Source organism: Lepisosteus platostomus, chromosome 5 (assembly GCF_059453375.1).
Source record: "Lepisosteus platostomus isolate fLepPlt1 chromosome 5, fLepPlt1.hap1, whole genome shotgun sequence".
In the NCBI taxonomy this organism is placed as follows: domain Eukaryota; kingdom Metazoa; phylum Chordata; class Actinopteri; order Semionotiformes; family Lepisosteidae; genus Lepisosteus; species Lepisosteus platostomus.
Genome location: NC_142615.1, coordinates 57,345,108 through 57,369,861, shown reverse-complemented (window position 1 = coordinate 57,369,861; position 24,754 = coordinate 57,345,108). Strand labels below are relative to the sequence as shown.

The 24,754-nt window shown below is 39.5% G+C and overlaps 2 non-coding genes across 2 annotated transcripts; one reads left to right on the top strand and one right to left on the bottom strand.

Annotated features, from left to right (window-relative positions):
* Positions 1–2,201: 2,201 nt before the first annotated feature.
* trnai-uau (transfer RNA isoleucine (anticodon UAU)) lies at positions 2,202–2,295 on the bottom strand. The gene is made up of 2 exons: positions 2,258–2,295; positions 2,202–2,237 (listed from the first exon to the last, which is right to left on the bottom strand). It is a non-coding gene; the product is annotated as a tRNA-Ile (tRNA).
* A 798-nt stretch (positions 2,296–3,093) lies between these two features.
* On the top strand, positions 3,094–3,166 carry trnak-uuu (transfer RNA lysine (anticodon UUU)). The gene has a single exon. It is a non-coding gene; the product is annotated as a tRNA-Lys (tRNA).
* The last annotated feature ends 21,588 nt before the right edge of the window (positions 3,167–24,754 follow it).

Genomic DNA, 24,754 nt, shown 5'->3' with positions numbered 1-24,754 from the left:
CATTATTGGGTGTCAACATTACGATCCTGTTTGTTCAGGTGGACCGATTCCTTGCAGTAGTTTATCCTTATACTTAAAATCATTATATAACTAGACTAGTTATAGCAGTCTGTGCTTTCTGTTGGTTTTACAACTATTTTTTCTTGTTACCGTCGGATGTAGCTGCAAAAACGAATGCGTTAGGTATTATGTCGCTCCAGGCAATACTAACCGTGAGAGTGCTGAAAAATGTGAAACTGAACTTCATCGCAAATACCAGATTGCTAGTCTTTATTACAGAGATGAAGACAAATTTCAGTGGCCAAGTTCGTTGCAATCGACCCGTTGTAGATACCGATCAGCCTCAAGAAAAAAACATCACTTGTTTTTAAAAAAAAAAGAAAAACAGAGTTGTAGGTATTGAGGTAATTTCAGGTAGAATGTAAGAACTAAAGTTAACTAGTCCCACAGTAATGCGTGGGGTCCTATCAATAGAAAAAAAATAGTTGTAACCCGAAAACACAACAACCACAACACGAGAAATCTTCCGGAAACCTAGGTAAATCCCTGTAGTAGTCTAACAGCTCTAAAAACAATCAAATGAAACAACTTAAAAAGAAAAAAAAAACATTAAAAACATATCTAGGGAGCAACAAAGACACAGAATCTAACTGCAAGAGCTTTATCAAGTTTCCTGTACTCCATCGTGCTCCTCTCGTTTAAGAAGATATCTCTCATCTATCTGTGTACAGGTCAGCTGGAGGTCCACAGCTGATGGTAATTTAAGTAAGTAGCTGTGCTAGCATGCATGGGCTGCAAAAGGAACAAGTAAAGGTTTATTCCATGCTGAAACGAGAAGAAAGCAGTGGAGCCTTCTTAGGGTGTGATACCAAGGCATCGAAAGTTTATTTTTAATTATTGTTCCAAAAAATGTTTGTTTTCTTTCTTAAATGTTGTTGATTAAAATATCTTATTAAATGTGAAATATTTGATTAAATCTATTTTGAATGTCATTATAAATCGGTAAGGTGTCAGTCTCGTAAACCGAAGATCGCGGGCCCCAACCCCGTCCGTGCCTATTTCGTTTGCCAAGACTTGACTTTATCTATATCGTCAATTGTCTTGCAAGGCAGAAACCTCTGTAATAAGAAGAAAAGAACTATCAGCAGTAGTTAATAATCCTTTGACAAAGAAATGGGCGCATTCAAAACACCAGCCTCCACTGCTTGGTAGAATGGCTGAGTGGTCTTAGGTGCCAGACTCAAGGATTCAATCATGTGTAGTGACAGTTTTATGTTATTCACAACACAGATTTCCATTCATGTTTATTAAGATGTGTAATTTGTATGTTGGTTGTATGAGAACAGTTTCTTCAAAAGTCCTGTCAATTAACAGTGGAGAGCTAGCCGACGTATGTCTTCATGAAAACGCTCTTTAAGGCGATTAGAAATGTCTTGAACAAATCTGCGTCATATTTTTAAAATAGTTTAGCTCAAGATGCAACGGGAGTATAAATGAATTCTCCGCCCTCCATTCCAAGATAAAACTCCATGTGTGAATCTTATCTTAAGTTGATGATGTTGGTCACTACTGGAAATTGCCCAGTGATATCGACTCAGGTACAGTACTCAGTTGTTATGTGCTGTAATTTGATACATGCAAAGCATTTGCATTCCCTCCAATTATCAATAAAGTCAATAATGTATTAAACATTAAATGCCACTTCTTCCCTAGATGATGTTCATGTTGGATCAGTGAGAAAGGCATGCCAGGTTGTGCTTGAACCAGCACCTTACTATCATTTTAGTCCCAACCTGACCGCACTAAGCAATTGTACCACAGAGACTCAAATGGGTCAGTTTTCTCCATTTACGTTTTTTGGGAAAAAAATCATCTGCATTTTTAAGCAAGATTGTATTTTAAATTTCACAAATTGTAAGTATTTCTGGAAAAACACTGTTTCAGAAAGAAATTGAGTAGACGGGAATAGCCCAGTCAGTAGAATATCGAACATTTCATCTCAGGGTCCCTATTCAGGTGGCTGATTTTCTTGCAACTACTTATTCCATGCTGAAACGAGCAGGAAATGTTTCAGCAGTGGAGCCTTCTTTGGGTGTGATATAGAAAAAAACCTTTACTTGATTCTTTCAAATTAATTTAAACCTCATCTCCAACACCTAAACTCGTCAGTTGCTTTCAGTAGCTAAAGACACAGGCCATACTGCTCCAGGTGAGGTTCGAACTCACAACCTCAGCATAGCTCCGCTGTGTACTGCCGTATAAGTACCGCACGCTGACCAATTGCGCCACTGGAGCTGTGAAACACCCACTCCTCATACAGACTGACGTGGCAGAAACACAGGGTGAAAACAGGGTGTCGGTTGTGAATCCATCTCCACATGGGGGAAAGGGACAGTACAATAGAAAAGAACATACAAGAGAAGAAACGGAAAGAATTGTGCTCACTGCAAAGAAGGAAAGAGGTGGCCGGATACATAAAACAGCTCGGTGGATAATTTGTAACGACATTCTTTGCTGACAACCAGCAGTCGGATTTCTTTTCATGTTCCGCTGTGCAGTTTGAACGTTTGTTCTCCCAGATCGGTTGGTTATATGAGATCAAGTGATATAAATTAGGACTAATCAGAATCAATACAATTGACGTCTGGCAAAGGCAAATAACCTTTGCACATGATCTGGAATGTGACTGGTTAAATTTCAGCACAGTTGCAACCCCCTTTATAAAGGGTGTGCACATGTATACAACCAAGGCATTGAAAGTTTTTTGTTGTTTATTGTTCCAAAAAATGTTCCATTTCTTTTCTTTCTTAAATGTTGTTGATTAAAAGATCTTATTAAATGTGAAAAAATCTGATTGTGAAAAGGTCAAAATGTTAGTGAAAAAATGTGTATTGTGAGGAAAGATGAATTGTGGGAGCCTCTTGACTCCTCACGTCGTACTGTATTTCTCTCTCATTCTACTGGGAGTGGTGCTGTCACTTCTGGATAAAGTCTGTCAGTGGTCATTCCAGACGGGTCAGGTACGACTGCGCTTCGGCACAAGAAGAGATATGTGACTTGCGAGGATCCCGACAGTGTTGACTCTCTTCTGGAGCCTGGATAGCTCAGTTGGTAAAGCATCAGACTTTTAATTTGAAGGCCCAGGGTTCAAGTCCCTGTTCAGACAGTTGTGTTTTCCTTAAATCTATTGTGAATGTCATTATAAATCGGTAAGGTGTCAGTCTCGTAAACCGAAGATTGCGGAGTCCAACCCTGTCCGTGCGTATTTCGTTTGCCAAGACTTTACTTTATCTATATCGTCAATTGTCTTGCAATGCAGAAATCTCTGTAATAAGAAGAAAAGAACTATCAGTAGTAGTTAATAATCCTTCGACAAAGAAACGGGCGCATTCAAAACACCAGCCTCCACTGCTTGTCAGGATGGCTGAGTGGTCTTAGGTGCCAGACTCAAGGACTCAATCATGTGTAGTGACAGTTTTATGTTATTCACAACTATTATTCATGTTATAACAGACCTCTAACCATATACGTATAATAGACCTCTAAAGTTATCCGTATAATAAACCTTTAACCATATACGTATAATAGTCCTCTAAAGTTATCCGTATAATAGACCTCTAACCATATACGTATAATAGTCCTCTAAAGTTATCCGTATAATAGACCTCTAAATTTATCCATATAATAGAACTCCAACCATTTATGTATAATGAACATCTAATCATAGACGTATAATTGACGTATAACAATAGACGTATATTAGAATTTCATTCTAGACGAATTTCAGACCACATTTATACGTCTAAGGTGTGCGTTTAATAGACGTATATTATACGTCTTTTGCCTACTGGGGTGTATCAGGCTCCGCTGCACAGCAGTGGAAGTATAAGTGTATAGATGAAACCTTTAATGTATTGTTCGGTTTCAATCAAAATGCTTTACTACTACAAGAGAGAAGTATAGTAAGAAGGATGGAACAAAATGTATGATTTATTGGAAGAAAACATTTTTTATTTATTTATAAGCTCGTGTCATCCAGCTCTAATACAAAAGCGACTCGCATCTTCAGCCCTTTTTTTTGTTTGTGATCATTAATTTCTTTAGTTATAATCAACATTGATCTTTTTTTAAAATAATCAAACACGCAGACAGATTTTTTTAAAAGTATTAAGAGTTGACAGGGTGCCCCTTCGGAATAGTCGTCAGAAAATGTGAGAAAAGGAAAGTTACGTACAGTAAGCTCTCATACACAGTATTTGACATTGGAATCTGATTACAAAAAAACTACCTGTCTTCCCAGCATTTGTCGGTGCTGTTGTTTTTAATTTACATATTGTTCGCATTTTAATGATTTTTTTAAAAGATTGATACAAAAATCACTAAATACGAAACGTAAAAACCCCAACTGGAAGCAGTTGACCATTCATATTCTTGAATTTTAAATCCCTGTGTTTATCTGTGTCCGAGTACCTGGTGCAGCTATTTTGAAAGCAGAGTCTATGATTTATTGCGGAAGCGCATTGCCACCAAGGAAAAAAAAAATCCTGAGTTCTCTTAAGAAATACCAAATTATCTCCTAATTGCGACTCACTCGCTGAATGATCTCTCAAGAAATCCCGAGTGAGATTCAACAGGTGTTTCCTGCAACAGCCACGACAAGTGTGAAGACGTTCTCTGGATTTCCCGAATATGACGTTAAATTAGTTCAAATCATTTACCAGGTTCCCACGTACAAAAAGGCCCAAGGACTCCAGCAGTCTTACAACCACTGTCCTGTTTGCCTCACCAGACACGATCTCTATTCTGTTGTAATCCACGATGACCCCGTTCTTCAGGTGAATTATCATGTCCTTAGTCGTCTTTAATCCCTATTGCTCAATGCATGGTGAAAGCATTGCATACATGTGTCTGACAATGAGGAATGGGCCCCTGAGACACTCATTTGCCTGTTTCACAAATGATCGTATTTTACCAGAGATTCCGTTTGGGATTCAGATGTGCATTCGGACAGCAATCCCTTTAAAAAAATGATACGTTCTGGATGAGGTCAAAGGTGCAGGAACACTGTATTTAGGATGTGTTTGCAGTGATTCTCTGTCTCCTGCTTCAATGCAGTGATATATAGATGTGCTCCTGTAATTTATTGGTACATGCCCAGGGCAATAAGCAGTCTGAGGATTTATTTCCAGACGGCATAGAGCAGTGAAGCAGTGAAGTAGTGTAACACACTGGATCATTATGTTATTATAATCTATTCTATTTATATTATTACATACAGGTCTCTAGCTTCAACACAGTGATATATATATATATATGCTCAGTGATTTATTGATACATGCCCAGGGCAATAAGCAGTCTGAGGATTTATTTCCAGACGGGCTACAGGTAGTGTTGTGAAATACTTCAACACACTGGATCGCAGATTTAGACCCCCTGCACTCTTACTCCTTAAAAACCAAAGAAATTAAGATATCTAGCAATCACATTGTAACAGGGGTGACAGTGACTTAATGCTTATACTAGTGGACTTCTGGTACCTTTAGGGTACGGTTCCCTGAAGGGCTCTCGAACCCCACATTTCAGATGCCTAGCTGTATCGCTGATGTGTTGCACCTCAGAATCACTTTTAAACCTTACCTCTGGTATCTTTAATCCCTATTGCTCAACGCATGGTGAAAGTATTGCATAAATGTGTCTGAAAACGAGCAATGGGCCCCTGAGAGACTCATTTGCCTGTTTCACAAATGATCATATTTGACTAGAGATTCTGTTTGGGATTCAGTTGTGCATTCTGACAGCAATCCCTTTAAAAAAATAATACATTCTGGATGAGGTCAAAGGTGCAGGAACACTGTATTTAGGATGTGTTTGCAGTTATTCTGTCTCTAGCTTCAACACAGTGATATATATATGCTCAGGGATTTTTTGGTACATGCCCAGGGCAATAATCATTATGAGGATTTATTTCCAGATGTGCTAGAGGTAGTGTTGTGAAATACTTCAACACACTGGATCGCAGGTTTAAACCCCCTGCACTCTTACTCAAAACTTACAAACCCAACTCTCTTACTTAAAAACCAACAAATGCAGATATGTAGCAATCATATTGTAGCAGACACTCATTTGCCTGTTTCATAAATGATCATATTTTACTAGAGATTCTGTTTGGGATACGGATGTGCATTCTGACAGCAATCTCTTTAAAAAAATGATTTTACCTTATCGCGGCTTTGCCCCTCTTGCCTCTTTGGACAATATCTCCATCTTGTGGTCGTTGTTGGTAATGTCTTCTTATGCCATTTTTTTATTTCAATTCTCTATTAGTTGATTCTAGAATCTCTACAATAGAGTTGAAAACATCAGTTTTATAGCAGACAATATGACATTATTTATAGTCCAATTAGGAATGTATTACCCTGTTTTTAACATAATAACAAATTAAAATTTATTAAAACTAAGTTTGGAACACCAGGGAACATAAAAAAAGATTTTTAGGAAAACCATGAGGTTCTGTGTCCGATGCCTTTGATTTTTTTAAATTTGAAAATAAACATCATATAACAACAGCTTTCATTCCTAGGAGTGAAAAATAACAATTTTTGAAGATATATTCGATTCTAAAACACTACAATAAAGTTAAAAACATCAGTTTTATATTACATTATTTTTAGTGAAATTGGTCATTTATTAATGATTAATATAATCTCCAATTAAAAGTGATTAAAATTACGTTTGGAACAACAAGGAATACAAAACAAAAGATTTTAAGGAAAAAAAATATGTATTTTGTGCCAGGTGCCTGCAAGGGGAGAAAGCTAGAATCCTACCCAGGCTCCTGGAGCTCTGTCCTGGCTAAAGGAGGGTGAATCCATCCCCTTCAAATCTCCATGAAAAAATGATATTTTTAAATTTGAAAAAAAAAAAACATTATAGAACATCTGTTTGTCCACAGAATGCAAAAATCCAACTTTGAAGAAAATCCATTGACTGATCCCTGAATCCTGAAGTTTCTTCGCATGATATCGGGCTTGCAACCATTTTCTGGAAAATAATGAAAAATGCAAAAATGCAAAAAAAAAGTTATCAAATCTAGAGCCTAAGAGTAAAACAAGACAAATGTATATCTCCAAATAATTTTATGTGCTTCAGAAGAGCCTCGGAAAGTTTTTTGCATACAAGAATCCACGCCCGTTTGCACGTAAGCACACATGCAAGCACATATGACTGCATGCAAGCACATGTGCATGCGAAGTCATCCTCTCCAACTTCTCCAGACCTTGCTGGGTGAGCATTTGCTCTGGTAAATTAGGTCACATATCATGTTTAATCATTTCTTCTCAACACACATACTGGTGCACGTTTTCTCTATGAAAAAAAAAAACATTTTTCCCTTGCACGATTTCTAGTTTTGTTTTCAAAGAGAGAACAGAAAGAAAAAAAAATAAATAGTGTCACAAAAGAACTCTGTCGCCCTTGGTAGATGTCAAACGTATTGGACATGAAAAATGCCAGATAGAAGGCATTACTCTTCGTTTCTCAGTGTCGGGGCTGCTATGTAAAAGAGGCAATTTGCTCTGAGAGCAGGCTCAGCGCTTACTGAACGCAGATGTCTCAGAGCGGTCTGTCCAAGTGGCTGTAAAAGGACAGAAGCAAGAATACGTAAAACAGGTGTAAAATAAAAAAATAAAACAATTTAAAAATAAATACTAAATGGGTTTAAAATTCAGGAATGTGATTGGTCAGTAGCTTACGATGAGTGTTGTTGGTGTTTCTTGTGACTTAGCGATTTGAAAAAAATATTCAATTTAAAAAAGGCTAGAGCTCCTTTGAAAAAAAAATAGTTTGTATCTGTGTTGTAACAGCTGCGCCAGAACTATTCAGATAAATCAGAAAAGTACTTGAACTTGACTGGTTTATATTCAGTAATGTGCATTGGGAACGAAAGGGAGACTTACATGGATTTTATTAGGTTTTAGGAATCAGAAAATTTATTTTTACGAGCAGAAATAACTTCCTGCTTTCAACGCTTTTATTGTTTCTGCTTGTAACCTCGAACAGAAAAAAACAGTACTGACTCACAGAAACGCCCCGGAGTTTCTGTGTTTCTGGGCTTTAAGAGGGATGTATGAAGACAGTAAAGGGGAGTTTTTTTTTCCCCGCTGTAGAGTATGAAGGCGGTGTGACGAGTCAGGAGGGAGGAGACGCGCATTCCGCACGGGCAGCGCAGAGCAATGAGCCGCACCTGCTGCGCGCCGAGTCCTGTCCTATATAACCGCTGAGCATGGACAAACAGAGTCTCCAGCCAGTGTTGGAGAATTATAATTTAAATAGTTTTATTTTTGAGCTGAAGCTGGGTTCTTCCTCTAGTTAAACTTATTGGAGTTAGTGGTTACTGCGCTAGACTGTTGGTAATAGCGCTATTATTTCTTTCTTCTGCTCAAACAGTGCCGGGCAAAACTAAAATGATAACCCTGTTTCAGAAAGATTGAGTCAGAGGGGTGGAGGAAGTTAGATGTAAAGTGTCCAGTCTTGTCAAGGGTAATAAAGCTCATTAGATCTGATTAACCAGTTAAAATGAAATGGTCTGCTTTCTACACAGAAGCCAGTTGTCTCTTCTCAATGTGGGGGTGAGTCCGTCAGTCACATAACAGCTAGGCAGGACTGACAGTCTTGTGTGATCTATTTCATCTCCTGTTACCCCATCTTCCAAAGCCAATGGTCCAGTCCAGCCTAGAGTGTCCCAGACTGCTCTGTCAGTGACAGTGGAAGGCTTATCTTTTGTCTCTTGTTCAGCTAGGATGTATGACAAATAGTGACCCCTCAATGAAGGGAACTTTAGGTTTTGTCTGTGATTACACCCCCTGGCAATGTTACAGGCGTTGGGGGGGGAATCCCCGGTGATCCCACAGTCGCCCATAGACACTGGCTAGTCTACACAAACCTCCATTCAGCACAGCCCTGACCCCTGTTGTGTCACCCAGGTCTTCTCTGTGAGACAATGATTATTCAGGGAAATTTAAGGAATGCATTCCAAAACAGTCAATGGAAGTATGGAATTAAAACTTGTCAAATCTTTATAGATGGAGTATGTCACCTGTTTAATATACTTTTACATTGTGACAAAATTGAACAAATTTTAAGTCCACCATATATACATGCAGCATTTTAAAGACGTGTCTCTGCACTGCACAGGAATCTCGGTTCACTTACAAAAACTTCAGCTTATAACCCATCTGAAGTGTTTAGTTTCTAATTTTTTACTGCTTGTTCTTTAAGGTTAAGGTACGAACTCATTGACGTTGTTGATTTAAAATAAGACTATTGACAAAAAAGAAAGTATTCATCACAAAGGTATTATGCCAAATAAACTCTAGTAATCAACGGCAAATAAGAAAAGAAAACAAAGACATCTTCTGAGGATGCCAGATGGAAATCAAACACACACACTCACACTTAGGGCCAATTTTACCAGAAACCAATTAACCCACCAATGATCTTGGACTGATGTCTGAAAACCAGAGCCCGTGAAGGAAACCAAAGCAAACAGTGCAATATAAAAGTTCTTCAGGTATTAGAACAGACCTAGCTTATCAATATAATACTTATGTCTGAACTTCATAGAATGGTGACACTTCAATCTTTCATATTCAATGTTTTGCACAAAATCAACAGCTGAGAACAGACTGTCATATACCTTTATCCACTGGTTTTCAGAGCAGAGACATCCATGTGGACAAGAGTTCTTTCCCTGTGGTCCGCCGCACTTCGGCTAGCCACGTTCTGGCAGGGTTGTGTGTACTCCTCTGAACGTGGCCTGTATTGAATATCGGGCATTTTGTGCAAATTAATAATGTGAGCATATTAATATGATTTGTGTTGAAGCCAAACAGAAAATCGCTGTAAGAACTTGAATTTAATCTCCAGTGTCACTCCTGAAATGCTGACCATCACCCATCTTCTGATTTGTAGATGCATGTGTTAATGGATATTTCTTGTCTTCTTTTTTTCACCTATATGCTCTTCTCTGCATCATTAAGTACTTCTGGGTCATCTCTTGTACCTTGTGGCATCTTGGCTGGTGATGAATGGCAGGTTGCTGCTATAAAAATAACATGCCTACCAATATGATTATGTTGAAGACAAAACCAAAACAATACAACTGTTTTGCACTGTACAATTTACACTATCACAAGCTTGTCATATTTACAGTCATCAAATGATTTGGGCTGCTGTTCCTGTGAACAATGTCGTTTAAGAAACAGATTCAATTTCAAATCTTTAGATTTTAAATATAAACCACTGACAATATGGTAGAGCCATGTTGTCTTTAACCTATTCAGAAACTACCACTTAAATTGTAAGAAATTGTTCTCTAGACACATCTTGTGGGCTCTGTTCTCGATTAATTGGAAAGGTGTCGTTCATGACTTCCAGTACTCTGTCGATCTCTCTCTTATCAAGAGACTACCCATCTAACGCTGCAGGAAACTCCAGTGCCTGGTCTGGGAATGCTGTGCTATTCAGATTCTGTCAATACATTTCAAGAATGGTTCACTTCTCAAAAGCTTTTTTTTGTTTACACGATGTGGCATTTCTCTGCAGTAACAATTGAGGGTAGTTATCTGCCTTCTATGCTCTTCTGAAAATTATGTATCTTTTTGGCAGTCCCATATCCCTTCCTTATATCCTTGCTGGTGAGAATGAGAAATGCCATTTTTAAGACAATAACACAAACATAATTCTTAATTCTAACATTAATTTTAAGCTACAAGAAAATATATATCTTCAAAATATGCACTTTAGTACACTTACTGAGTTTCTGTTTTGGAAATGGTCAGTGATCCAACCACTCCAGAGCTTGTCCTTTGCCTTGAAATGATTTTCTGGAAATGCTGTAATCAAAGAGGAGCTCTTCTCCCTCAACAATGTCATTTTTTGTCACAGACAGGATTATGACAGGCTTTTCGTTTATATAAATGACCCTCTTACAGCCTTGATGTATTTATTTTCTTTGATGGATTTATCCACCTTCTGATCGTCTCCATATCCGTGAGGCAGGCACAGTGTTCTTCACGAGCATCAATGCACAGTTTTTGTGCAGGTCCATCAAAAAAAGAAAAGATGTATCTTCTCTCCCTCTGCCATCTGTGCCGTTAGGGCTTCAGCGGCTGTCTCTGTGATGATCTCGCCATGATAATCACACACCACCTCTCCTTTCTGAAAACATTGTCACTGATGCTCAGGCCTTCCCAGATTTGATGCTTTTCTATCTTTTTAATTTGCTTGTCATTTGGTGGCAGTTCTGTCTTGGGCTTCCACTTCTCAAACACTTCAGATACTGTTGATGCATTGGCTGAGCAGTCCATCTTTTGAATATAGTAGGTTACCTGATAGCCATCTAGTGTAAAGGTCTAGAAGGAAAACCACATCATAAATCCTCAGAATATATTCCAAACTTAGTGTTTGTCGGTGAAGATAATTGATTTGTAAACTTGCCATTAACGGTCTGCAGTCTCACTTCCTCTGTTCTGATTTCCACCTGTCATGACTTCTAGTTAGTTTCAGATGCTCCTTTTTTTTGGTAAGCTGATGCTCCTTTTTTTGTTAAGCTGCCCATATAATAACACTGGAAACACCTTTATCAGCTGCTGAAAGGCTGTAGCATCATCCATCTTCGGACATGTAAATCCTGCAGCTGCTGTTTTGGATCTTGGCCTTGATCCACTGTTGTAAAAATTTTAAATAAAATATCACAGGTCTCTGTAACACAGTCAAAAAATAACTGAATAGGTGTAATGTTTTCTAACCCACTCCACAGCAGGTGTGCATTCTTGTCCAGAGTCTGATGATTGATTACTTGACCTGAAGTTAAAAAAAAGAAATGAATGATTGTTTTGTGAGAGACTTATTTTGAGATTGTGATGATGCTTACTAAACTCCTTGTCCTGCAAAGCCTTCAATTACTTTGATTGCCGAGCAGATGCTGGCTGAGTCGGTATTCTATAATGTTTCTCTGTGGGCTAAGTAATCCCACATAATGCTCTTCTGTGCATCGGTTACATATTTTTCTGTCAACTCAATTGCCCTCCTGGCTGGTAATGAATGGCTGGAGGAATCTACAAAACAAACAAGCAAGCATTTGTGAATGTTTCCAACCCACAGAAATATAAAGTAATATATTATTCTGCTTACTTCTCATGCAGTCGTCTCAAGTTGTTGGAAGGACTGTGAATTGGCTCTCCCGCAGATTAACTGAAAAACTTCTGTCTCCCTTCACAGCTGCTGACCTGGGCATTACAGCTTAGTTTAGTGAAGTAAAGATCAGCTGTTTCATAAAACACAAATAAAATGCAATTAAGGTACATTGGAGATTTTCTTAAATACTATACATGATGGTAGCTATGCAAGTGGAGGTCTTTTGTTCTGTATTAACATGGATTTTAATGGGCTTCTATGAAAATTGGCCGTGGTGTGAGTGTGCGAGTCCTGTGATGAACTGGTGTCACATTATCGGCGATACTGTGCTTTGCACCCACTGCTTGCCAGGATTATTCCAGTTCCACAACAACCCTGAATCGAGTGAAGGGGTTTATCAGTGTAGCCATCCACTTGCATGTTCCTCTTCACTCAATGCAAAGGAAGCCAGCTGCTGTGATGAGGTTTTGTGCTGGTTAACAGCAAACTAGACCATCTTTTTGCCCACTTGTTGAAACAACACTTTCTTTGCATCTATTCCTCGACCTGTAATAGCAAAAATTAATACACCAAACTGTAAAAATCCCATATATATGTGTGTGTGTGTGTGTGTAACTTATTTGTTGTATGAAAGTATTCTTACTGTCATGTTCTTTACCACCCCTGGGTGCTGCAGGTCCTTCAGCTGGAGAAAGGTCTGCAGGTAATACAGCACAAGATAATGGTCAGGCAGGGTGTTCTTTTCAGAGCTGTATGTGCAACACATCTCTCTTTACAACCCTCAACACCTTCCAGCAATCTCTGGTACTTGGTTATGGACTCTGCATCTGTCTATATCTCCGGGAGAAAGTAATACTATCAACATCTTTTTTTGTATTTGAATTAAAAGAAGTACAGTTGAATAAAGTTAAAAAATGAAAAGTACCTCTTTCTGGTAATCTCTTGACAACATTCTTATAGTTTTTCTTCTGAATATCCTTTAAGATACTATGGAAGTTGATGATGAGGTTAACCAAGCTGGGATCATCTACTTTCACATTGATAGCCTTCAGGATGTAGCGCGGAAAACGGTTTATGTTCTTGGTATAATTAGCAATGGTTTGGTGAGACAGTCTAGTGGTCTTCATTTGGTTACAATAATTGTGTTTTGGTTATGTCCTTTACAGAGATTAAGGAAGATGCAGATCGATCCATTAAAGAAACAGGAATCTGGAAACATTTTCTACCTGAAAAATGTAAAGTCACAATGTTTATGGCTGACATTTCACCTGGGTGAATTTTAAGCTAAGGAGTAAAAACATGTGTTATGGAAATATCACTGCTCAATTGTAAATGCCTTTAAAAAAGAAATACCTCCTGAGAGCAATCTGCCGCTCCAAGATCCTTGATAAGGTCCTGTTTAAACCCAGCCCGGTGAGGAGCATCCAGGGAGTGCTTTCTGTCCAGTCCAGAAGCTACCGTCTTCCTGAGAGCCTGATGATGGCTTTTAAGTACTGGGGGCCAGTAGGAATACAAGATTCACATTTAAAAATCTTATACCTATAAGACAAACTAGAATACAAGAATAAAATAATAGATACATTTGTAAAAATAGAAAGTTCTCCAGAACTCATGTCTTCCCCTTTCTCCTCTGCTTCAGTCTCTGGCATCTCTTCCTCCTGGACAGCAGCCTCTTGCTCAGGGCATCTGGACTATGGGTATATAATTTTAACATACCTTTACATAATGGTAAATTTGAAAAGAAACAGAAGATATAAATTATAAATATCTCACCTTGATGATGTGTCTTCAGGATTCCACATAAAACAGTCCATGGACTCCACCAGTCTCACAACCTCACCAGATATGAGCTCTGTGCTCTTGCAATCCCCAACCTGCCCATTCCTCAGGTGATTCAACAAGTCCTTCTTGGCCTGGAGTGAGACCTCACTGATCTCCTCTGCTGAGGCTCATTTCATACACACCACCTTTAAGAGAAGAGGAAACTGGTCAAATGTCTTCAGGCAGGTCTTGCACACCAGAGGAATCCTCATGGGTCCTCATTATTTTTTTGAAAATAAATAACTTTTGTGTAAAGAAACAAGTCAAGACTGTTCCAGTTTCTTAACTGAGCCTTAATTTTCTCTCCAATAGCTTCACTGTTAGGGAGTGTCCTTCCCTAACCCAGTATTGATAGCTTGTGTAGGGTCCAAAGGTGGTGTTCTGCAATTTCCTCTCATAATGTTTTTGATCAGTTGGAAGCAAGTGTGAAAGCTTGCTCCCAGTGGGAAGCTCAAGTTCCTCTAGTTGTAATGACAGATCTTCCTCGTAGTGCTCTTCGAGGATCTGCAGTGTGGTGTGAAGCCAATTTTTGGCATTGCTTACCAGCTTCAAATATGTGAGTTTGGCTGGCTTGGCAGGTTTAATGAGGTGCTTGAGTTCCTCGGTCTTCCGTCATAGGCTAGTGGGTGCTCTGTTCTCCCGTCCAAAAAAACTGCTGTTTTGTAAATGGTGGACTGTTTGGATCATTTTGTAGATGATCCTGGTTCCTTGTTGGAAGGTATCCTGTCTGTTTGACATGTTTGGTTTGTGGCCGACAGTATGGAGGGTGACCATACAGTAGCATGCATTGTCAACTCTAGCACAGAAGAACAAAAGCTGGGAGGGGGGAGGAGGCAGGAGCAATAGAGAGACAGAGAGGCCAGTTGGAGTCCAAGAGCTCTGTTTAGGATTGATATTGTTGATGGCATCAGTGACTGGGTTATTGTCCTCTACCGGAGAGGAGGAGCCGTCAGCAAAATGAGCTTTAAGCTGAATCCCGTGGTAAAACCAGTTGAGGTCGACTTGGGTTTGCGGGGTGTCCAGCTTCTTGGGGACTAGAACAAAACTGAGGCCTTTGCTAAGAAGAGATCGCTCATCCTGTGAAAGGAAAAGGTCAGAGGGCATAGTAATGACAAGGTTGGGATTGGTTGAGCTGGTAGGGGTGTTATTGGGCTTTTTCTGTAGCAGATGATTGAGTTTTTTTTTTCCTTCTCTGAATGGCTCATATCGATCTATAAAGTAAAAATTCATATCCAAAATCCTGAGACTTTTTAAACAAGTTGACAATTTTTTTTCCATTCAACATTGGTTACCATCCCAGATTGGTCTTTTTTTTTCGGTACTTTCCTGTTGTGCTGCTCTACTTGTATTGTGAGTCCCGCATCAATAACCTGGAAACAAAAATATCTGAATAAGCTCTGACCAAATGGAATCGACCTCCCTTTCCAGTTCAGATCCGGGTGCAAGATGCCGTGTGTCCATATTGGAGATCTTGTGCTTGCAAACTTGGGGAAAGCGGTACATGACCTGTGATTTCTGACTAAATCACGGAAACAATTGACCAAGTTTTGAAATGATCTTCACTGTTACACTCTAGTGTTGTATATGATTTGTATTTTTAGAAAAGGTCTGCGACTCCATCCGTTCTGTAAGTCAACGCTTATCAAAAGGACAGTTCCCTCCATTTTGGGCATATTGAAACCAGTAGTTACCTGCATTTCAGAGTAATCCTGTAGAGAGAGATAAGGAATATTGCACATACACTGCAAAGCATTGTATAGGGTGGCTGCTCACTTATTAGTGGTGCCTAGAATGCAAAAACATAAGAGGTTCCAAAAAAAGTAAATGGACAAAAGGCCTCCTATGTCATTTGGTAGTTGATTTACTAATCCAACGATCTCATCCTGCTGTTTCTTGAAAGAAACCAGGGTATCTGCTTCAACAACATGGCTGGTTTGCTTGTTCCATATCCCCACAGCTCTTTGGCTAAAGAGCTGCTCCTTGGTCTGTTTTGAACCTGGTTCAGTCAGTAGTTGAAACCAATTGTACAGTATTGTGAAGAGGAATGCAGGAAAATGCTGTATTCATTTTTTTGAGGTGGTTAGGTTTGAAAAACATTTTAAATGAAGCACATTCCTATGCAAATCCTCCCGCTGAGAGGCCTACATAAAGGACCCAAATAGTTTAACCGTTTAATGTTCAACTGAAAACCATCTGTAGAATTTTTCAAATCTCACATAAAAATGGTATTGGAATTAGGTTTTTAAACCCATATCTGTAACATGCAATACTCTGGTGCTCCCTCTCGGTGCTTTTTGGAGTACGCAGCTATTTGTTTTGAAAATCCAGACATTTCTGGTTGTGAAATAACTCTTTAATATCATCCCTAACATCTTATCCTACATTTGTTTCAGTAGTATTGGACATAAAATATACGTAACTGATGCATCATATTCTAGCTTAACGATGGTTGTGCAAGCATGTAATAAGGAATAAAAACTGATTATCAATAACTTTTAGGGGTTTGATTTTTATTTTTTTACAGTAGTAGAATATACTAAAAACAAAACGGAGCCTGAAGATGAACTTCCAAACACATTATATTGAAACACTTCCATTTAAATATCAGTTTTTGTCTTTTTCAAATCAGTAGCACTACTGCTCACAAAACATACCATGGTGATAGTATACATGCCTAAACTACTCAGCACTACAGGCATTGTGAAATGTACATAACCAGGTGTCTTCATTCTTGGCCTTTCACACTCTTCAGTTGAGAGGCACAATTCTTGCAACCAGTTTTCACACGTGTTACACTGAAACTAGACAAAGCAAAATAAGTAATGATATTTCAATGAGTTGTGTTCTAGGAAGATTCAAGTACTTGTAGCGTATGTTTCTTTAACGGGAGAGTCAATTAGTTCTAATAAGCAGAACAAAAACTGTGTGAAGTCGTACACATAGAATGATGGATACACTTCTATATTTGTCCAGTCCACTTACGTACCACTCCATACATTAAGCACATCTGTAGAGTAACTTGAATAAACATGACAACGATTTAATGTCATCAATGTTCCTGTAGCGTGTGAAGATTTTCTGGCTTGAAAAGTGGACAGAGCCCGTTACATATGTGAATATTAGATTTGGCACTGTAGTGCTTTTTGGACCACATGCTTTCATGTGAGAACATAACCTACTAATTTCTTTATTTAAACTTTTTGAGGGTAATCATCACTGACATTTTCCCCTGCCTTGTTTCAATATTACAGAAGAGTAAACTGAAATTGAACGTATCATAATTGTAGCTTAACAATGGTTGTGCAAGTATGGGGGAAAAATAAACTGCAAATCAAATGTTTAGGGGTTTCCTTTACATTTTTTGCAACTAAAAGACTGGTCATCTTCATTTTTCTTCTGATGAGATGTACAAATCATTTTAGAACCGTCAGGCTGAATCTAGGAAATTAGAAGTAAAGTTATTTCATTTCAATGAGATGTTTTGTAGGAAGATTCAAGTACTTAAAGCATGTTTCTTTAACTGGAGAGTAAAATACTTCTAAAAAAAAAAACAATATGTGAAGTCCTACCATAGAGAGATGGGATACACTTCTACAGCTTGTCTGATAACTTGACATTTATCCACACATCAAGCACATCTGAAGCAATAATTAAATCATTGTCTTTTTTATTAAATGTCATTTGCATTTTTGTAGCATAAGTGAAGACATTCTGACTTTGAATGTCGCATTATGTACGTGCATACTGGATTTGGCACTTCAGTGCTTTTGGGAGCACACATTATCATATGAGACCATAACTTATCCGTTACTTTAACCCTTTTATGACCTTTTATGCTCTATCATAACTTTATTACAATGCATACAGTACAGCAATGCAAAACCAACATGTTCTCCAATGGGCAGTGAGTTTCTCATTGAAGGGTGGGTCTTGGTTAACCCGACCACATTGGAAGAAAGTGTGTACTCTAACCCTAGTGAACTGGGATGTAGTACTTGAATACATCACTTTATTAAATGATACAAGCCAACTGAGGTATGTGCAAAACAGAACTGTTCCTTTACATTCCAACTTTTAATACAATATATACAGTAAATACTACTGGACTACAACAATACAAAACACACATTTTAAACAAACAAGTAATAGGTTTATTCCACGCTGAAAAGAGAAGAAAGAAAATGCTATGTGTTGGCTGTGGAGCCTTCTTCAGGTGTGAGAAAGATAGGGCAGTAAGCAAAGGTAATGTAGCAGGAGAACAAAGGCTTGGATTGAGAGACGGGAGCAGGGGACAGAAAGAGAGGCCAATCAAGACGTGTGAAGTCAGAATAGGTGTAGAGAAGTGTGAAATGAAACTTCCAATGAATGGAGAAAATTTAGAAGAAGAGCAGCTTGTCGTTAAGAGAAGGGGGAAGGTGTGATCCTAGCTGCAGGATAACTTTGGTTTCGGTAGTCTTTCTGATGGACGAGTTTGGAAAACCGTCTTTGAGAACACAGATGGAGAGATTAGAGTGGTCGTGGCCGTCAGAGGTGAAATGAGAAACAATGGGCTTGGAGAGATCTTTAATCTTCACAGCCCTGACACGTTCTCTGAAGCGGTCTCCGAGTCTCCTTCCTGTTTCTCCAATGTAGATGGCTGGGCATTTACTGCAAGAGATACAGTAAATAAGGTTGCTGGATGTACAAGATGCCATCTGGGTGATCTGAAATTGTCCTGAGGGGCCTTGAATGAGTGTGGTTTTAGATATGTACTTGCAGGTAATACAGTGAGCTCTGTTGCAAGGGAAAGTGCCTGGTGTGGATGGTTGCTGAAGATGGTCAAGGGAGCTGTGAATAAGAAGGTTACGCAGATTAGGTGGTCGGCGATATGAGATGATGGGGCGGTCAGAAAAGAGGGCCCCAATGGAGGGATTAAGATCTCTTAAAGGGACTTGCTCATGTCTTTTAACAGAGATTGGCAATTTGATACAAATAAAGTATTTAAGCATCCATAAAAAAACGTATAGGTTTTAACAGTCATGCAACTCTGACAAAGTTATGTCCACTTAAACAAAACAAATCTTAAATATGTTATTTCTAGATGACTCACCAGTAACCTTTCCCTTTAAGACCATTTGTGGGAGCATTGTGGGATACTTCAAGCGGAAAAGGTGACTGGTGGTCAACTTGACGAGCATAAAACAACACTCCACTGAGGAAACACTGCAGTGATTTTAGGGAAATAAAAAAGGTTAGTATCGTTCATACTTCATTCGTATCACATACAAACTCAAACATACCAGAAGGTTAGAGGCAAATATTGGAGTATTTCATATTCATCAAAAGAAAAAAAGAGCCACTCTGTCACACTCTGCATTACCCAATGACCCTCTTTACAACTTTGTACACTTCTTAGGAAACCTTTCTGCACTGTGAGAGCCAAAAAATTAAATTTCTTTCCTGGTATTCATGGTAGAGGTTCGTTCTATGCTGAAACGAAATACCACAATTTGGTTGTGGAGTCTTCAGGTGTGAGGGGGAGAGAGAGGAAGGCATCGGAGAACAAAAGGCAGAGCAGGTAATAACAGACAAGAAGTAGGGAGCAAATGGGCATAGAGCAGGTGAGAAGTAATAATCAAGTCCTGAGCACATTCGGCAAGAGGATTAGAAAGAGAGAAAAGAGGTGGTGTGATCCAAGTTTAAGGATAAGTATGGTTTTGGATGTCTTTCTGCAATAGCAGATGGGGAGATAAGGAAGATCGCAGCCTTTAGGGTGAATAAGGGAACTATCAGTATGGAGAAATTGCAGCTCTGGCGTGTTCCCTGAAATGGTCTGTGAGGTCGTCATTTTCACCAATGTCAATAGCTGGGCGTTTTCTGCAAGAGATCCAGTAACTAAGATCGCCGGAAATGCATGATGTCATCTGGGTGACAGAATTGTCCAGAGGGGACCTTTGAATGAGCGTGGTATTGGATATGTATTCACAGGTGATGCTGTGAAGTCCATTGCAGGGGAAAGTGTGTGGTGTGGATGATTGCTGAGTGAGGTCAAGGGAGCTGTGAACGAGGTTGCGTGGATTAGTTGGTCGGCGATAGGAGATGAAGGAATGATCGGGAAAGAGGATAGCTGTGTCAGGGTCATCTGTTAAGATGGTGGAGAAGTTGTCATTAATGATCCTGGAGCTACATTTTTGTCCACTGCTGTGGAACTTTCTTTGGCTTCTGCCACAGAAGTACAAAACACACAAGCAAAACGGAGCAGATTTGTTCCTTTACAAATCTCTAAACAGCTTCCCACAATCTTGTTCTGACAAAGAAACACAGGGTATAGTACAGAGCTTGAAGAGCATCATCTCCAACATTTAATCTAGAATCTACAGCCAGTGTCTCAAACTCAATTGAATTGGGGGGCCGCATTCATACACATACAAAATACATCAAATATTTAAAAAAAAAATCGAAATTTTTATTTCATACGTTGGTTAACTTTACCTCAATGTACTTGGGGTGTGAGGTAATGTCTGAAGTTTGTCCTTCTGGCTCCTTTGTTGCTTCTGCATTTTGCAGAGACCAGAACGTCAACATCAGGCCTGATATCACAATTTTGCTCATTCACGTTCATCAGTGAGTCTTCAGCATAAAACTGATTTTGTTGATCTTCATTGATGAGAGAAACTGTTCGCTGACGTACATCCTGCCAAACATTGTTATGATTCTACCAGATGTGGAGACTAACCTGGCAAATCTTTCTGTCTACGCTCTTTATTAACAGCACTCCATCAGGCAGCAGTTGGGGAAGAGAGACTTAACACAATCATAGGGGATGTGAATAGGACATGTACGCGGGTTTAGAGTGGTAACAAGACAAGGGACAAAACAGGAGTAAACAATTAATTTAACAATACTGTTTACCTTAGGTTTTATAGTCACTATTTACATAGGCAGCGTGACCTAGTGGTCATTCTACGGACCCTCAGACCATCTCCCGGCTATAGTTCTTTGCCTGCACTGTGGCACATACATTAGCTGGGTGCACCTCTGCTTCGCTACAATATATCCATTGCGATTATTTAACAGAAAATGAATCTCTAGAACAATGCATCAAATGACTGAATTTCATGGGTAACTTTGTGTTAGTCCAAGTGAGTCATTGCAGGCCACAGATAATTGCTTTGGGCTGCTTGTTTGAGACCCCCCTGCTCTAGAGGCACTGGCTAAGAGGACTGGACATTACAGTACATTAACACAGCACTGAGAGAGAGAAAGGGGTTAATACAAACACACTGACTACATAATCAACTTTATTAATTCAGTTCAATTTATTTTTATGGAGCGCCTTCCACAATAAGGTTGTGGTCCAAGGTGCTTAACAAAGAAAGATAGATACTTTATGGATCCCATAAGGGAAATTGCAGTGCAACAGCAGCTTAACACAGACAACACAGCCACGGTGTAATGAATTATACAATAATAATAATACAATACATACAATACAATCAGTACAGTGAGAAGTGTACTAAGAAGAGTTACTCACAATTTAGAGCACACAGAGAACAAACCAGAAACGAACAGTACACAAAAAGTCGTATTGCACAATTTGAATATAAATATAAATATACTTCACAGGTCCCTGGCATATATTGCACACAAATGGTTGTAAACGAGAAAAGAAAATGAACAGATATATCAGTTTACTGTTCAGTCCAGAAACAGATCACTGTCAATGTTGCCTCTGCCCAGACGCAAGGTGGATGTGTTGTACAGTCTTATGGCAGAAGGCATGAATGACCTCCTGTAGCGCTCCCTGTCACACTGTGGATAAATCATTCCATTGCTGAACATGCTCTTCATTTCTACAAGCCTGTCATAGAGGGGATGGGAGACGTTGTCCATGATGGCCTCTACTTTGGACACTATTCTTCTCTCAGCCACTACCTCCACTGGGTCCAGGCCAGACCCAATGACAGAGCTTGCTCTCCTGATGATCTTATTCAGCCTGTTAGAATACATGGCTCTAATCCCAGAGCCCCAGCATACCAATGTGTAGAAAATGGCACTCACCACCACCGACTGATAGAACAAATGTAGCATCTTACTACGTACATTGAAGGACCTGAGCCTCCTCATGAAGTAAAGTCGGCTCTGACCCTTCTTGTAAATGGCCTTGATGTTCTTAGACCATTCCAGAAGCAAGTGACCATACATGTGAATACAGATCAGAAAAGACCAGAAGAAAATGGAGGAGAGGAACCAAAAACTCCTTAGTAAGGAGGACAAAATATATTTCTCGAGGTTCAAGATCAACTGGCTGCCCAACCCCTCTGGGCATGCTAACATTATACACTTCTAAAAAGTACAATATGTGGAGTATTAAGCCTTCCATCATGTCCTTCTGTGTGCCGGTACTGAGACCTGGTGATGTGCTCTTAGCAATCAGGCAGGCAACTTGGTAAGAATTAATGATCCTCTCCAGTTTGGGTGGAGACTGTTTAAAAAAGCCCAGGCTGTTCCCTTATTGATAAAGGTTATTCTATTTGATGCACACCAAGTCTCTAACCAGTGGTTTAGTAAGAATATAGCCTACTATAGGTTACTGTAAAGGATTTGTAAGGGACCAAACACAATAAAATGCAATAAAACGAAGTTAATATTTAACATCTCGGATTGTTGATACTTTATTCATTAGTTCTAGCATGAACAACCAAGGTGGAGGCTTCATTGCTGGAAAATGTCTAGTTTCTCCTCAATGTCAGCATTTTACGGAAACCTCAGATTTGTGACGGTTAGGAATTCCAACGTTCCCGATTATCGAGCTGCCAATTCAGAGCACCTTATCCCCATCGACGGACACGCTGCCTAAAGCAGAGAACCTGTTGCTGAGTCGGATGGGCAACTGGTGTGCAGGGGGTCTAGTCTTTGAGCTCTTAGACCCCCATCTGACCTTGACCCAGGGCTCGCGTGTGGTCGCTGCTGGTGCCAGTGTCAAGCTGGAGACAGCTGGGCTGGGAGGGACTGCAGCCAATTCTGAATTGACTGAGTGCTCTGACTGAGCTGAATCTATCCTCCCCTCAATATGTTTAATATCTAATAGTGTGCTAATGCGCCCCTCCAAAATGCAAAATCTGTCCTCCAACTCTACTATAACTGAACAGTTCTGGCATTTAAAATTTGTCTACATTGTAGGTGGAACTTTCTACGCTGTACATGCAGCAGGACTTGTGAAACACAAGGGTTGATCCCAGTGGAAAACATAATCGCGACTCGCCTTTGTTAGATGGGCTGTTGGAGATGGTCCTTACCCAGGGGCCAGATGGTCAGTCTGTTTTTGGAGTTTTTCTTGTGGGGAGAAGCCAAGTGCCTCAGCTGCCAGTTGCTGAAAACCATGCCTTCTCTCTACAGTGGACATAGTTGTTTGACGACGCAGAGTAAAACTTTACATAATGAGTTGCATAGTGGGTCCGTCTGTTTAAATGGAATATTTAATTGTCTATGTAGTTCGATAATGAATTACAGATGTATTAAATGTTTGCATTCAACAGCAGCAATAGCGGCATCCAGATATACCAACACAAACCTTTGAATTATATCCCTGAATATATCATTCACAAGGAATGACAACACCTGAGATTAAGGCATCGTAAAAGGATTATGGAGCGAAATTTTGGCTAACCCGCTTGGCTGAGGGCTCCCCTCCCGGCCAGAGGACAAGGAGACCAGGACCCCCCATGCAGGGTGACCAAGGGGTAGCTGCATAGGTTGAGATGCAAAAGAGAGGGATATTGTAGGCATTTATAGTGTTTTGGGAGAAGAAAGGATGTCAGCCGCGATGACTAATTACTGACGGCCGAGTCTGATTGAACTTGGCTGTTGTCATCTTTTGTGATCAACTCCATTTCATAAAAGCCTGGAAGACTGCTGGAGCGTTAACTAGACCAAAAGGCATAACCAGGTATTCCTAATGTCCGTGTGTTGTCATTAATAGCTGTTTTCCCACTCATTGTCTTCTCGTATACAAATAAGATTATACTGTATGCCCCCCAAAGATCTAGTTTTTTGAAAACAGTCACATCCTGCACTGACTCAAGAGCTGCTGCTATTTGAGGCAAGGGCTATCGATGTTATTTTTTTAAAATAGTTATTTCATTGAGCTCTGGATAGTCAGAGCTGAGTCAAAGTCTCCCATCCTTCTTCTCCACGAAGAAGAGACCCGCACACACTGGGGCTGTAGAAGGTCGATAAATAAATCCTCAGACTGCTTATTGCCCCGGGCATGTACCAATAAATTACAGGAGCACATCTATATATCACTGCATTGAAGCAGGAGACACAGAATTACCGCAAACACATTCTAAATACAGTGTTCCTTAACCTTTGACCTCATCCAGAACGTATAATTTTTTTAAAGGGATTGCTGACGGATGCACATCTGAATCCCAAACAGAATCTCTAGTAAAGTACGATCATTTGTGAAACAGGCAAATGAGTGTTTCAAGGGCCCTTTCCTCATACTCAAGACACATGTATGCAGTACGTTCGCCATGCATTGAGCAATAGGGATTAAAGACACCACAGGTAAGGTTAGAAGTCATTCTGAGGTGCCACATGTGAGGGATACAGCTAGGAATCTGAAATGCAGGGTTTGAGAGCCCTTCAGGAGCACTGCATCCTTTGAGACACACCTGTGCATGTTAAACAAATGATAATTTCTTTCAGCATTAGGGACTAAATATACTAAACGTATGATTCTAAAATGTTATTT